The sequence below is a fragment of the Chelonia mydas genome, chromosome 11 (assembly GCF_015237465.2).
Source record: "Chelonia mydas isolate rCheMyd1 chromosome 11, rCheMyd1.pri.v2, whole genome shotgun sequence".
Classification (NCBI taxonomy): Eukaryota; Metazoa; Chordata; order Testudines; family Cheloniidae; genus Chelonia; species Chelonia mydas.
In genome coordinates, this window is record NC_051251.2 from 30,363,896 (window position 1) to 30,376,495 (window position 12,600).

Sequence of the window (12,600 nt, forward strand, 5' to 3'; positions counted from 1 at the left end):
GGAATATAACCATTTTATTAAGAGGCATAGAATCCTCATCAACTCAGAGGGTTGTGCTGGCACCAATGGGTACATACAACTCCTTACGTTAACATCTGTTATAAATGCATACAAACTGAAGGCAAAATAGCTTACATTATGATGAGATAGATATTGCTTAGATTCAAGAAATACACCTGAGCAGAAACTAAGGGACCAGTCCTTGTTCTCACTGAAGCTAATCAAATTTTTCTGTTGACTTCAGTGGGAGTGCTCACACAAGGGTTTGCTGGTTTTTCATTTATAATTGGAGTTTAATGTCAGTAAAGCTTATCCCATGAGAAAATACACTACTCTAAAAGACATAAATTTTACTCAAGCTGATTTTTATGTTGTTTCTAAGTGACATACTGAACAGATAAGCTTTGTAAGATAAGACATTATAGTCCGGTGCCGGACCATGCCTACATGATAATGAGGCGTCAGGATGCTTCTTCCAGATCAGTTTCTTCTTCCTGGAGATGTATTAATTTTATTTGACAACAAAGATGGTTTGCTGGTTGTTTAAACAAGGCCAGCCAGACCTTCCTTCAGTAAAATAATGAAAATTATTCCAGATGCATGATGGGCAAGAAGGAAAACTGCCTTGAGCAGCTAATAATCGGAGTCACAGATTCATTGGAAAAAGGAGAGAGAGAAGGAGAAAAAATATCTAAAGGGAGAATATAAGTGAAGGGATGATAACATGTTACTGACGCTAGGAAGAGAGAGAAGTTGGCTAACATCTTATCTTAAGTGAAAGAACAGAATATTTTTATTATAATGTTTGGAATGAATTCTTTGGAAAATAGCTAATAAAGTCAAAGGGATGCTGTCAAACTGAAGGCTAGCTCAGTTACCTCGACAGGAAGATTTTCTCAGGACGGAGGTGTGGTTCTTTGGCTTCCAGTGGTCGATGCAAATAGTTCATTTTACAATTAGTCTTTGAGGACAAACTCTTTATATCATCAATTAATTTTATGTTTCCCAGAGCATTTAAAAATGACTGTATTTTTTTCACTCTTCAAATTTCAAAGTTTGATAACCAGACTATGTTATGACCCATGGAGAACTGAAGAACAGGGAGTAATGCTAAGACCAAGCATTTTTCTTTTCTTTTTTTTCTCCTTTGCCCTTAGGAATCCCAAATGCCATAGTAACAGAACTATCATTTAATGTGGGAAGGAGTATTAATCAATTAATCAATCAGTCTGAGATGATCTGATAACATATCTCATGCTTTATCATAAGTCTGGTCAAGTCATACTGAAGGCTTCTCAAGCTACTTCCTGGACAGTACAGAGTATTACTCTGAAATTATTAGTCTAACACCATCATCTTTGTATGAGCCAGAACGAGCAAAAGCACAGTGCACAGGTCAAAGAGCAGTTACACATATGAAAAGTTTCTAACCACATTTCTAACAAAATTGACGGAATTACTCAGCCCATAAAACAAAGGGGAGGTATTTAAGTTTGACTTTATAGCCCTTTGCTTTGTTTGGAAAAGGAAACTATAGTAGGGAACATCCACTCAGAATGATTTGGTTCATGTGATTGCCTTACTACTGCAAAAAACTCACAACCGGATTGTGCACAAAAAGGCTATAAGGGTGTGATCCACAAAGGTACTCAGGCGCCTAAGTTACATTTTTAGGCACTACTGCAATCCACAAAACTCCTGCTCAGCTACTGGCCAGCATTTCTCAAATGTGGCTACCGTGGCCGCATGCGGCCACCAGGGGCTTTTCATGCAGCCATGACAGCCTCCTGGGTGGTGATGAGGGGAGGGAGGGGGGTAAAACACCAGCCCCTCCCACTCCCTCCTTGTTGCTCCTGGATGCGTGGCCCTATACTGCCTCTGGAGAGACGTGGGGCACAACGCTGCAGGAACAAGGTGAGTTCTTGACCCATACTGGGGGAAGAGGGTTTGGGTGGCAGGCTCCAGCGGTAGGACTTCAGGAGCCTGGTTGTGCGGCCCCAGACTCTGACCATGGGGCAGTGGGTACTAACCCCACCCCCCGACTCCAGCTGTGGGGCTTCAGCCTCCGACCCCTAGTTCCAGCTGTGAGGAAGCAGGCACTGGCCCCCAGCTCCAGTCCTAAGCTCCGGCTGTGTAGTGGCAGGCGCTGGCCCCAGGCAACGATGACCCCCAGCCCCAGCTGCACGGCAGCGAGCTCCAACCACAGGGCAGCAGGTGCTGACCCCCAGCTCCGGCCCCAGAGTGTCAGTTGGTCTCTGGCGCCCAGTTCCGGCCATGCAGGGGCGGGTGCTGGCCCTGGGCTCCAGCCATGCGGCCCCAGCCCCTAGTGCTGATCCTCTTCCCCAGCTGCAAGGCGCTGACCCACAGCTCCGGCTGAGTGGTAGGGATGTAAACAGTGGGTAAAAAAAGTAACGTTTAACCGGTTGAAATTCAATCGGTTAAATAGTTAAAAGTTTAATGGGGAACTAGAGGTGCAGGGGCGCTGCAGCCCCCCATGTTTTACATGGGGCTCCGCTCCCCCCCGCACCCGGGATCCCCACTGCCCCATCCCGCGTGCCTGGGGTCCCTGTTGCCACACCCAGGATGTCAGCTGCCCTCCACGCACCTGGGGCCCCGGCTGCCAGCCCCGCACCTGGGGCTCTGCTGCCGCCATGCCTGGGGATCTGCTACCTCTGGTGCCCGGCATCCGGGGGCAACAGCAGTGCCCCAGGCGCAGCAGCAGCCGAGCCCTGTGAGCAGGCCAGCAGCAGAGCCCCAGGTGCACGGGCTGGCAGCTGGGACACCAAGTGCACGGGGGGGGCAGGCAGCGGAGTTTAATCGATAACTGGAACTGATAAGCATCAAGCTTATCTGTTAACCGGTTAAACTTTTACATCCCTACTCAGTGGCCCCAGCACCTGGCGCTGATCCTCTACCCCAGCTGCACGGCAGCAGGCATCAACCCACAGCTCTGTTCCCAGGCTCTGGCCACCTGGTGGTGGTGGGACCTGGCCCCAGGTGCTGACCTCTGGCCCTGGCCGTGCAGCAGCGAGCACTGGCTCCAGTCACAGCGCCGGCCACTGACTCCTGGCTCTTGCCATACAGCCCCAGGCTCCGGCATCCATCTCCAGGCTCTGGCCGTGTGGTGGCAGGCATTGGCCCCAGGTACTGCCCCACAGCTCCGGCTGCACGGCAGCAGGCTCCGATCCCTGGCTTCGGCCACGCAGTTCCTGTCCCCAGCTCTGGGCTCTGACAGCAGGCACTGAGGCCCTAACCGCATGGCAGCAGACACCAGACCCTGGCTCTGGCCACGCGACAGTGGGACTCACCACCCATCCCCTGGCTCCCATTGCCTCCCACAGCCCCGCATCCATCCCCACCCTTGCCTCGGGGCCCCACTGGCTCCCCTGGGCCCACATCCATCCCACCATCACCTCTGGCCCCTGCTGCCCCCCCTTCGGTTCCCCGATCCAGGGCTTAATCGGTCCTGGGCCTTGCTGAGAAAAGTGTTATTAACAAACACGCAAGTATCACTTTTCGCAGCAGACTTACTAGCTATATGTGAAAAGTGATACTTGTATGTTTGTTAATATCACTTTTCCTAGCCTCCCAGGTCGCTACTAAGTGTGCTGTGATATTAACAAATATACAAATATCACTCCCGAAGGGGAAGGCAGCATTATTTTTACTTCTGAGTCTGCCAAAAAACCCTACAAATATAAATTATATTGATTTGGACGTGTATCTGTCCATATTTAATTGTTTTTCCTAAAGTTAATTAAGTATTCTAGGAAAAAGTGTCAGTGCAGCCATCAGTGAGAGCTGGTAGCTGGACTCTGAGGCCACCAAAAAATTTGCTGTGAGAACCCCTGCTGTAGGCAACTTGGCACGTAGGTTTTTGCCGCTGAGTGTGTGCACTGCTGCTCCACTCTAGGTGCCCCAGGGACCCTCTCTCGCCTAAGCCCTGAGCAAGTCATAAAACGGGGAAGACAGAAGTTCAGCTACGTAAATTGTGTGTGGGGCCTGATCAGGCAGGCATATTCAGAGGCTTCGGACTAGATTAGGCCCCTCAGGTGAGTTCACAGAAAACAGCTAGAGGAAAAGCTCTCTTACAACATTCTCAGCTCTTAGGTTGTTTCTTCCTTTAAAAAAACGAAAACAAATAAACAACCAAAAACCTTGCAAAAATCCAATGGTATGAGTTTCCTGGAACATAATCCTTCTATTATGAAACCAATAGCAGAAAGATAAGGGAAATGGTAAGGGAAATATTATAAACAACTTTTCTTTCTTATTTTAAATACACTTATAGTTGACTATTTTTAAAAAGTTAATTTTTAAAGTTAAAAGGAGCCTTGCCACTTGTTAAATGTTGTTTCTGGGTTCACAAGCAAGTAGTAATTTCATTCTAGAGTGCCCTTGCTAGCTCTACACTAGGAAATCCTTCAAAGGAAAATCGTTGCTTCCTTTCCCAATAGCTGGGCTCCATTTAACATAACTATGATTTAGGAACTGAATTGGCGTGGTTTCAGGAACTCTAATTCAGTGTCCTTAGTAACAGTACATTTTAAAGAAGATGTGGAGAGCAGAAAGACGAGAAGGCAAATAAAGAAAAAGAAGAAAACTGAGGGAGATGGATGAAGTTTTCCACATTAATATTTCCTTTTGTACGTTAAAGATTATAGTCTAGACATGATAAATCGACCGCCGAGTGCTCTTTCGTCGACTCTGGAGCACCGGAGCGAGAGGCGCAGGCGGAAAAAATGGGGGAGTGTCAGCTGTCGACTCACCGCAGTGAAGATACCGTGGTGAGTAGATCTAAGTACGTCGACTTCAGCTACGTTATTCACGTAGCTAAAGTTGCATAACTTATATCGATTCCCCGCCCTACCCCCGCAGTGTAGATCAGGCCTTAGAGGGGTCTCTCTCTCACAGATGTATAGTGGAGGTTTCACACTTGTAACTTCTGTAGGCCAAGCTTATTGCCTACAGGGGCTCCTTGCATTCCTCTATTCCCCCAACAAGCTCCCTATGTGCTACCCTCCCATTCCTCTCTATTTCAAGGACTCTCTCCAACTCCCCCCATCCCTTCTGTCATGCCCAGGGCTCTATGTGCCACTCCATCATCCGATGCCTTGGTCTTTATCTGGGCTCCCCATTCCATCCTCCCCTCATAAGCAGAATTCTTCCATCGACCTAGCTACCGCCTCTCTGGAATTTAGATTAATTACAGTGATCAGAGAACCCCTCCTGTCACTGTAGTGAGTGTCTACACTGAAGCACTACAGAGGTGCAGCTCCAGTGCTGCCACTGTAGGGGTTTAAGCATAGGCATAGCCTAGTTACAGTACAGGATTACACAAGGCATGCTTTTAATTACATTGATTTGCTGTAATGTGCACTATGCTTTTGGACAACATGACCGTGAATGCCATCAATTTTATCTCACCTCACTAGCAGGTGGCAAATGCTCTTCCCTCTGTGTACAGCTCTGACTTCCTTCTTCCATCTTCCTTTCCACACCATGGAGTGAGAGGAAAATCATTTGGCCACTCATTGGTCAAGGCTCTGGACTAGAGAATGGGAAAACTCTTTAAGAGCTGCAGGATTCTTCCCTGGTCATCTCTCCCAATACTGTGCCTTATTTTTGGGATGACTTTGAAGGCTGTGTGGGTAAAAGGAAGTAGCAAGTTCTTGCCATTGTGGATGCCACAAGAAACAAATCTTCCCCGGGGGTGAGCTGGTCTGCCTGCCTCCTCTAGTGCAACATGCTCTAGTACTCTTTGATATTGCCAGGGATTTTTCAGGATCTAGTTTCTCAAAGGGAAACATAGGCTATTTGGTACTTAACCAGAGAGCTTTAGGCACACCTGGTCTTTAGAGGCTGAAGCCCATGCTCAGTTGCTACAAAGGTGCAAGTGGTGGAGTTGCACCAGGGCCCACAAGGTTATGAGTTTGTTTTAGAACCCAGGCATCCAGAAGGACAAGGGTGGAGAGTACTGTCTCATGTCTGGAGATATAGTGGATTGCACCGCCAACTAGTGTAGTAGATGGGATGCAGGCATCGGGAAGCCTGTGCACCCACTGCCAGGAGATGTAACCAGATTGTATGTATGGATTACCTCCAGTGGATAGAACCAGGCGTCCAGCAATTGGGGTGTGAGTGTGCTGTCTGTGCTGATGCTGCAGGGGGCTGCTAACAGTGGAGCTTGCGTCTAGCTGCAGACATGTATCCCTGTTCATGCCATTGCCAATTTGGAAGAAGATGAGCTACACCGCAGTGGAGAGAAGTTGCTGTGGAGAGCAGGGCTTGCTGGCCTACTGGGGCAGGGAGTGCCTGGGATGGGGAGTCCCTCTGGCTGGGACAACCCCAGGCCCTGGACATGAGCAACTGGCAAGGACAAGTGGAGAAGGTTTGGGGGGGATTGCAGTACTGGGGGATATGCAGGGTGTGTGTGTGTGTGTCGAAGTAGAGACAGGAGAGGTACACCCCCCCAAGACAAAGCACAAGGCAAAACTATCAGCCACTTTGCATGGGGCAGGAGAGGAACTGGGAAAGGAGGAAAAAGAGGGAGCTGGGGTGAGGGAGTTGGAGCACAACTGGACAGAGCAGGGCTGCTGGATTGGAGCTGGAGGGTGGGGAAACAGGGTTGGAGTGGCGCTCAGGGGGTCTGGATCAGAGCTGGGAGAATGGGGAGAGCATCTGGGGATTAGAGAAAAGCTCTATGGTGGAAAGCTGAAGGGGAATTGTAGGGACCTGAAATTGAGCAGGGGGCTGGATCAGGGAATGGGGGCCAGGAGATGATCTAAAAAGGGCTGGAGTGGTGACTGAATCAGAGCTGGGGAAGTTGAAGACTCGGGACTGAAGGAAACTGGAAGGGGGTTGAGGGAGAGCTGGGGGAGGAGCTGGATCAGAACTGGAAGGGAATGAGAAGGGCTCTGAGGGACCTGAAGTAGGGTTGCCAACCCTCCAGGATTGGCCTGGGGCTGGAGTCTCCCGGAATCGGCATCCATCTCCCAGTGACTATTGAAAGCAATCTGGGAGATTTTAATTTTAAGAAAATGACATTACATAATGTCTGGGAATCTCCCAGAATAGCTTCAGAGTTGGCAACCCAAACCTGAAGTAAAGTTAGACAGGAACTGGGGGTCTGCAGGGGCAGGGGATTTGGAGAGGAGTTATGTTGGAGCTAAGGGGCTGGGCAGGAGCTAGGGAAGATGGTGGCTAGATTAGTGCTGTAGAAAACTGGGCGGGGCTGGACTGAACATAGGAATGGCCATACTGCCTCAGACCAATGGTCCAGCTAGCCCAGGGGTTCTCAAACTGGGGGTCGGGACCTCTCAGGGGGTCGCGAGGTTATTACAGGGAGGTCGCGAGCTGTCAGCCGTCACAGTAAACCCCGTTTTGCCTCCAGCATTTATAATGGTGTTAAATATATTAAAAATTGTTTTTAATTTATAAGGGGGGGGTCGCACTCAGAGGCTTGCTATGTGAAAGGGGTCACCAGCATAAATGTTAGAGAACCACTGATCTAGCCCAATATCCTGTCTTCCCACAGTGGCCAGTGCCAGATGCTTCAGGGAGAATGAGCAGAACAAGGCAATTATAAAGTGATACATCCTTGTGGTGCAATCCCAACATCTGGCAGTCAGAGGCTTTGGGACACCCAGAGTATGGGGTTGCAGCCCTGATCATCTTGTCAAATAGCCACTGATGGGTTTATTCTCCATGAATTTAACTAATTTCTTTTTTATACTTTTGGCCTTCACAACATCCCCTGGTAAAGAGTTCCACAAATTGTGCCTTGTGTGAGGAAGCACTTCCTTATGTTTGTGTTTAACCTGCTGCCTATTCATTTCATTGGGTGACCCCTGACTCTTTTGTTAGGTGAAAGGGTAAATAACACGTCCTTATTCACTTTCGCCAGGCCATTCCAGAGTTTATAAACCTCCATCAGAACGCCCAGCTCTTTCTTCTCCCTCCTTATAGGTCAGGGGTTCGAGCCCCCTGAGCAATTTCGAGCCCCCTGGGCACACCATGGATTTATACCCCTTTCCTAACTGGGGCTGTGGGGCAGCTGGAGGGGGGAGGATTGGGGCCGGTGGCCAGAGGTTACGGGGGTCTGGACTGCGGCAGGCGGCCAGGCGGTGTGGGGAGCTGGAGGGGCCGGCTCGAGGCTGTGGGGACGGGATTGGTGGCAGGTGGGGCAGGTTGCGGGGACGGATTTCAGAGTCAGGAAGGGCTTCCCCCGCCCGCCCCTTCTTGCCCCAGGGTCCGTTGGGGCCACTCGCGCCACTGCCCCGCTCCTAGGAAGGCTCCTGCCAGCGCCGAGCCCGCAGCGCTGGGCAGCAGCGGGGTCGCCGGGGCCGAGCGGGGCTCGCTGACTCCTGGCCAAAGGCGCAGCTGCAGACAGAGGCGCCCGGGCGGTTCCCGCGCCTGGCCTGGGACGTTGCCGCGAGCGCTGACGGGGGCGGGCAGCGACGCTGTGGGCGCGCCGAGCGCAGCAGCCGCGGCCAGGCACTAGCCTGGCGGGGGAGGGGGGGCCTGGTGCTGGTGCAGGGCGAGCGAGGCCTTGGGAACGATGCATAGGCCTGGCGGGGCTCACGAGGACAGCTGGGGGATGTAGCTCAGTGGTAGAGCGCGCGCTTCGCATGTGTGAGGTCCCGGGTTCAATCCCCGGCATCTCCAGCCGTTTTTGTTTTTCCCTATTAAAAATAATTGTTTCCAAGCACCGGGCTAATCCAGTGCCCCCCTACCCCCCCAACTGCCTCCGGGCTCCCGCAAACCCCCCAAGCTGGTGTCTGTCCTTCCCAGTCCAGGCCAAATAATGGGGATATTGAAAATATTGTAGCAAAAGTTTCTGGTGAGGTGTGGTCTTTGGCGGTGAGGTGCCGCTTGTAGAGAGACAGCGGTGAAAACAGAGCGAAGGAGTGGATTTTAATTACAGTTTTAAAATTGAATTTAGTCCTGGGCAAAAGGTCAGCTGCATTGGCCGGGAATCGAACCCGGGCCTCCCGCGTGGCAGGCGAGAATTCTACCACTGAACCACCAATGCACTGCTATGAGAACAACACCAAATATATCCTATTAAAATGTATCCAATGTGTATTTCTTAATTGTACTTCAGATCAGAATTTATATTTCTTATGCTGCAGTATTTTTTTTAAAAACAGACTATACTTTTTAAATCAACCTTCCGCTAAATAACATTAGGTTTATATAAAATAGTCTCTGAGATGCAAAAATAATAAATAAACATGAAGATTTGTGTAATGTCCTGGAAATTGCCTGGTAATGTGTGCAATGGAAGCAGCAAACTAGGGTTATCTTTTTTCATTTTATTTATCCTGAGCTTGCCTGATTTTGTTGTAGGGGACCATGACTTTAGCCTTCCAGGGCTCACATTATCCTCCAACAAAGCAATGCATCATGACTGCATTCGCAACACGGTGTCTTAATATTTTGGCATTTTGATATAATATGATGTATAGTGATATTTTAATTAAAAATTAAGCATTGTGAACTGATGAGGTATCAGTGTAAAGTCATCACTTGCACTGTGATGCAGCAATGTAATGTTGTTACAAATGATAGAAAGTCTTGACACCTTAGCTTGTCTTGTTGGACAGACTCTCAAGACTAGTCATGCATAGCAAGCAAGACTTTCAAGGGAAAACAAGAACAACTTGTGAGTCATATCAAGAGAAAATAAGACCTGAAAGTAAGAACAGTGTCTGCAATTATATAGCCTAGAAGGCACATAGGAATAAATTCAAACCAGAATGAGCTTCTAATTAATTATAAACACTATTAATGGAAGATTTAAAAACAGATATCTGTTAGATTCAAATAAAAAAATAAAATAATTATTTTAACACCAAGGGACATTTTCAGCTCTCCCCTGCTTTGTGAGTTCATAAAATATTTATGTCAAAATATGAATTTGCCTATGCGAATGGCCATTTGTGCACATAAGTCTTGTAACTGTGGATCTGACTACCCTATGTACACTCATAAGTGCATGTTTAGCATGTGCAAATGGGTGAATGTGCAAGTTTTCTCTATGTGTAAAAAGAGAGGCTGCATGAAATCTGCTCCCCCCCCATCCCGGATTATTGGAGACTTTATCCACAGAACAGGTATAGGCATTAACTTTCCCAAGAGTTAGGTAAATAATGAAATAAAAGGAATGTTTTATTTGGAAAATAACAATGAAATGTTCCAGATAAATTATTACATTTGAAAATTATTCACTCAGATCTACATACTAAGGCAAACACATTATTTCGAAATATAGCAACATTTGTTCAAATAAATTATTTGCTAAATATTAATCACTCAGCTCCCATTAATTGTAGGAATTAATCTAATAGCAGGAATTTCCTTTGAGCATCAAAAGGTAAAGTACACCTCTAAGGCCCAGCACCTGACCCAAAAACGTGGGGTCAGAGATGTCTGTACTCATGCGACGTCCCGCTGAAATCAGCAGAGCGCTAAACAGCCACAAGCGTTCCCTGGTGTGGTTCTCTTTGTGGGATTAGGGTTTAGGTGACTAATGGGACAGGTTTTATTTATGTTGAATTGCAGTCATCAAGAAAATGTTTAGATTGATTTTATACAGGGGAACTTGCCACCGGAATGCCTTACAGGTTAGCAAGACTTGTGCGATCAGCAACTAACCCTCTGGTCATTCTCCGAGCACAAATGAAGCCCATTTCACCCACGAGTGCTAAATTAACAGAGTTTTGAAAACTGTTATATATAACAGTATATACTTCTTGACAGAAACACTTCTTACAGTAAACCAGACTAGAGTGTATAAAAAGAAGCTATCACACTACAAACAGAGGTGATGTGTGTGGAGGAGAGGGGCATGCAGGGTCATGTGCCTCCCCAGATTTGCTGTTTGGCTTGTCTGAACATGCTTATACGGACTGAGCATGCTCAGTAACACTGCTGAAGCCGGCTGCCCTGACTCTGCCTCCCACTATCAGCAGGCACAGGTTGTCTCTGACTACAAACATATTTGTACTGTTTGCTTAGACTCACACTCCTTTTTGAGCATTTGCTCAATAATATTATATTGCGTTAAGAATAAGACTAATTCTTTATTATTCTTAGAAACAAGAAAACTATGAAACAAATGTAATACCATGCCCTTTTGTAGGACTAACTTAGTTCGTACTCTTGTTCCTTTTATTTAAGTAATACACCAGATCTGAATATCACCAACTGAAATAGAAGTATATGACTGGGCCAAAAACAGTGGACACTAATCATAAACCGGTAAAGTGATTACTTAGTTGTATTATGGATTCATGCTCTCTAGAATCTGAAGAAAACTTGGCCTACCACCTAATTTCTTTCCCAGGAAATCAAGTGCACATCAATTTGTGTTTAACGTGTCATAGAGTACAGTGGGCATTTTAAGATAGCTATCTACATAGAATAAATATATATTGTAGAGCCTTCAGCAAAGATTGTTTAAACAAAGCAAACAAAACAAGTGCTGTAATCTTTAAGGTAAGACTTACTATGTCGAACAACTTGTCAATGTGGGTTAAAGTTTTAAGGCCTAGCTATTTTGACAGTGTCCCTTTAAGCACAGTGAGAGCTAGAGAGTTGTAGGACAGGAAAAGGTCATTTGGTCACACATATCTGCCTCCTTTAAGTTCATCTCAACCCCCAGTGGGCCTGTCCCAATTAATTATTTTAATATACAAAGAAAATATTTATGTAGAAAAAAAGTTTAATTAAACGTTCTGAGGAGGCTACTGGATGGCTGGCATTGCCAAAAATATTGCTGAAAAACAGCTGAGAACACGAAATACAATCAGCAAGATTAATATGCTATTGGTCATTTATATCTGGTAATTTTTTTGTCTCCTCAGAAACACATGTACAGTATTAGCTAAATGGAAACTCCCAGATTTCCTCATTTCCCTTTATTTTCAGCTGCATAGTTCTGCAATGCAAAAGGTTACTAAACAAAAATTTACAAGAAACATAAGATAATTTGAACTAATTTTATTTCAGTAGACAGCTATTGATTACATAGCTAGCAACCTGCATAAGCTCCTTGTGAATTTATAGGCTCCTGTGAAAGCATTTGTATCTAAATATTATCCAAATGCCTAAGTTAATTAATTAATTAATTAAAGAGAAAACTGATCTATAATATGAAGAATATAACTTGGACAACATGGGATTCAAATCTTGTGTTTACTTCTTAAATGTATTGTACTGTGACGTGCCTTTAGACAAGTTTTCTAAGATTTTTTACTAATGACTTGAACTGTTGCTGGAGAAAGTTTGGAGAAAGTTTGCCATGTTTGCTGGCATTGAATCTAGTCTGTTATTGTCTCCCATATAGAAAAAACAAGTAGGCTTCTGTCATGTTCTGGGATGCAACCCATAACCAGTAAGGGATTCTGCCCTGTAGTCTAGGGTGCCTTAACTGCTTGGCTGCTGTGGCTCGCAACCTGGACATCAACAGCCAGCTAACCAACATGCAGTATCCTGAGTCTGTGTGTGCTCTTCAGCCCTGCTTCAGCGCCTTAACCCCACCAGCCTTCCTACAACACAACAGCCCCACCCTGGTACTCACCACTCTTTGGCTAC

The 12,600-nt window shown here is 46.7% G+C and overlaps 2 non-coding genes across 2 annotated transcripts; one reads left to right on the forward strand and one right to left on the reverse strand.

Annotated features, from left to right (window-relative positions):
* Positions 1-8,595: 8,595 nt before the first annotated feature.
* TRNAA-CGC lies at positions 8,596-8,667 on the forward strand. The gene has a single exon. It is a non-coding gene; the product is annotated as a tRNA-Ala (tRNA).
* Positions 8,668-8,963: 296 nt separating this feature from the next.
* On the reverse strand, positions 8,964-9,034 carry TRNAG-GCC. The gene has a single exon. It is a non-coding gene; the product is annotated as a tRNA-Gly (tRNA).
* Positions 9,035-12,600: the final 3,566 nt, after the last annotated feature.